Source organism: Rhyacophila brunnea, unplaced genomic scaffold (genome assembly GCF_057557595.1).
Source record: "Rhyacophila brunnea isolate RB1 unplaced genomic scaffold, BYU_Rbru_1.0 scaffold_159, whole genome shotgun sequence".
Taxonomy (NCBI): Eukaryota; Metazoa; Arthropoda; class Insecta; order Trichoptera; family Rhyacophilidae; genus Rhyacophila; species Rhyacophila brunnea.
The window spans coordinates 1-4076 of record NW_028232815.1 but is presented as its reverse complement, the minus strand read 5'-3'; positions in this window follow the sequence as shown (position 1 = coordinate 4076).

Genomic DNA, 4076 nt, shown 5'->3' with positions numbered 1-4076 from the left:
CAAATATTGAACCCACCATAATATCTACCGATAATCACTTTAAGATCCAGCTTTTCGCAATTTTATGATTATAATAATAATAGTTTCAATAAACCTCTTAGAGTAAATTATTGGATATTTACCTAAATACTAGATATATAATAGGTTTTAAACATTTAAGTGTTATTCTTTTAATTATTTATTTCTATTTTAATTGAAATATAAATTTATACACATACATCAATTGTGTAGTGAGTTTGGTTTAAAATACTATTTAGTAAAGATTTGCCCTTGATTAGATGAAAACTGATAGAGAACTAGTGAATAGATTTAAACATAATCTTAGTCTCAAGAAGATTTATGAAATATATCTTGAATCACTTAAAACAAAGAAAACAAGTTATATTGCATATTTAATAAACGTGTATTCTTTTGCAGAACAAGAACGAGAAAATGGGAGTGATATAAATGAAATAAACGCAATTTTAAAAGAAATGAAGCTCAAACCAATAAAAGAAAGAAAATACAGTTTAATGAATCTCAAGGAATACAATACTTTTGATCTTATAAAATTTGCAGAGAAAGCATTTTCCTCGAATATAACAGATGAAGAAATAAATATTATTTCAAACGAAATGAGTTCAAGAAAAAATTTATTTTATGAGTTTATAAATTACACAAATAATATTCAAAAATTTTATAATGATCTGTATTATTGGCATCCTGGATTGAAAATAAGTGATGTCATTTCCCTTGTCTTATCTATCATTCCACCAAACGAATCGATTTTAAAATACAAAAGAATTCTCGCGGAAAATATGATTACTGGAAAAGAATTGAAAACTAATATTTTGATTTTATTGAAAGACAGATTTAATTCACAACATTTTAGCTCAATAGATGTCATGATATCTGATCACACAAGGTTTTTTAATGAAAATAGTTCTGGAATCGGAAATAAAATTGTATCACATGAATATTGGTGTGATGAGCTTAAAGGATGTGATCATTTCCCCTTAAATGTCTCAGAAAAATACGGTTTGAAAAGATATTTTACAAAAAATGACAAAAAATATGTTCTAAAAGGATGTTTAAGCTATGTTGATATAGAAATAAGCGGTAAAAAGACTGTAAATCTTACCATTCCTGTACATTATCTTGAAGATTTGAGTAACGGTGGAATTGGATTTCGTGATTTCTGGATATCAAAGGGAATTTTCGACATAGAGGGTAAATCTATGATATAAAATATGTTTTTTGCTGTATATTCTAGAAATAATTATTCGCTAAAGGCGCATATCAAATTTATTGCTATTTTATTAAACATTTGATCTGTTTTTCAATTAAAAATTTTCAAGTTTTCAAAAACATATGTGTATAAAAATTGATAATAAAAAAATTACAAAGAGTTTCTAAATCCTGTCTCCTTTTTATTTCGGCCCATAAAAACTTAATATCGAATATTATAATTTAATTTTATGGTTTTTTCTTCTCTCTCACTGTAAAGAGGCCCAAGAACATATAAATAATCATTTAAGATAATTCTTATAGAAATTATGTTATTTTTATCCGCTATGTTACCAATACAATAGATTTTTATTTTATTCAGAAACTATTCAGCATATGACGATCGTTTAATAAAAAAATGATAATAAAAACATGAATAAAATATTTAAATTTTGCTTTAACGATGTTTTGTACACGAATAAGTTACTGAAGGAAACAAAATTAAATAAATTAAATTTAGTGATGTTCAACACCCACAAAAATGAGCGAATCTTTGATTTAAATATATATTTTCATCTATAATACCATAATTATCTAATCTACGAATATCCAAGACCAGAGAACAAAAAAAATGCGAAAATAATTTTATCAGAATGGATGGTCATATAAAATATATATGTGTGGTTTATTCGAAGATATTTGATTTTGGGCAAACTAAAACCTATTTCCCCCACCAATAAAATATAATTACTTCTCACTAGTTTGTGTATATTTATTGGAAATACACACAATACCGAATTTCAGCAAATTATTTTTAGGAATTACTATTCTTATTTTCATTTAAAATAGATGAATTATCACAATATACATTTAATAAAATATCACCATAAAATATTTTATATACGAGCTTAACTAAAAAATAATTGTGTTTATTGCACTTTTTTATAGAAAACACCCTAGATTATTTTTAGATATATTATAATATAATTAGGAATATTATAATGATATATTTCATGTTTTTCGATTTATTTGTGAAGCCAGCATGAATTATGCATAAATTTGTCGCGAAATTCACCTGGTATCCCTAAAATAATTCGCTGATTTAATTGTATGTTTGAAATCAAGCAAAGGTTTTATTACATAAAAAGCCGTTTTTATAGAGATATGTTCACCGGTAAAGTAATAATATTTACGCATATTATAAGTTTATGTCTTATATTTGCAAATATAAACATTCAGTTATAAATTGTCTTCGAATTAAAATACCTATATTTAGCCATGAAAATAAAACTACTATTTATATAAAAAAAAAGATATCATATAATTAAAAAAAAGTCGATAACTGCGCATTGATAAATGTGTTAAAATGATTCATATCAGATTATTTCTTAGCCAACAAATCATTTACATTATAAGTCCCTAAATAATAATAGTTTTTTACCTTCCGATCTCAATATTGATTTTTTCTTATAGAGATTTGAAAATTTTATATGAGACACATGAATGTATAAGAAAATTAAAAAAAAGTTTAGCATTAAATTAATTTTTTAAAAAAAAATAAAGTATTTTCATGTAATTTTTACTGATTATACATATTTACTTTGTTATATATGATAAAGAGCAAAGAAACTCGAGTTCTTCTGATTAAAGAAATATAAATCATGTACAAGTATTTTTAAATTAATTTTCATATATTTTTCTACAATCTTTGATGGTATGCATCGAATTAATTCACACACTTGTTTCTTTCATACATAAATTTTTAATTTTAAAATATTTTTTTAGATTTATTACATCAATAAAGAAATGAATCTTTAGATAATTAATATGTAAATTTGTTTGTAGATAAATAGAAAATCCCGATAAACATACTAGAATTGCCATTATTTAAATTTTAAAAATTAATCTAATGAAAGGATTAGAGATATCACACAAAAATTTTATTTTCAAGACTGTTATTTTTCCCACATAAAATCGGCATTTTTGACATATACAAAAATACGAATAAAGTGTAAATATTATTGTTTTCTTTCTTACATTTTGTGTTTAAGTCGGGCAGTTATAAAATTAATCTCCTTTTTTTTAACAAATAAACACATGGGTTTGTGAATAGACTTTATATTTTTTCAAAAAAAGATTCAGGCAGCTATATTTATGTCTCAATAGTGTTTTATTTTGCATTTTTATAGATCAAACGAGACTTTGTAAAAAGTACATATTTTAAATTTGACTAAATTATGTTTCAATAAAGGTTGGCCCTCTAAAGTCAATAAAATTTCGAAAATAATCTTGTCTAGGAATCATTTGAAAAATACGTTATTAATAGATATTATTATTCTGATAATTCTTTAAAATATAATTGATATGTCCAGATTAACACATATATCAAAATTTACCTATAAATACATTGAAAGATTATGTTCAATTAAAATGTATTAAAAATTTCATTTATATAAGGAAAAAGGCAAAACATGCTAAAAGATGTTATATAAAACATTAAAGGATAAAAGGATAAAATATTTTATAAATTTAAAAAAATATTACAAAACAAATTATGTTTAATCTAATGTATTCTTATACCTAGAAATTTTTTCTCCAGTGGAGGTTTTCTACCTTGAATCCTACATCTACCCATTCTTTTTAAATTTGAATAGATGTGAACGTCTATAAAAATAAAATGATGCTAACATACCGATAAATCCATAGAGAATATAGTTCCACATATCAATTCTAACAACATTTAACCACTTAAAAACATCAATAGATGTAAATATTATCACGTATAGATTTCCTATTGCGACTGTCAGCAGCCAACCCGACAAAATCAATCCTTTCATATTCATGGGCGATTGTGAGTACACAAATTCGAT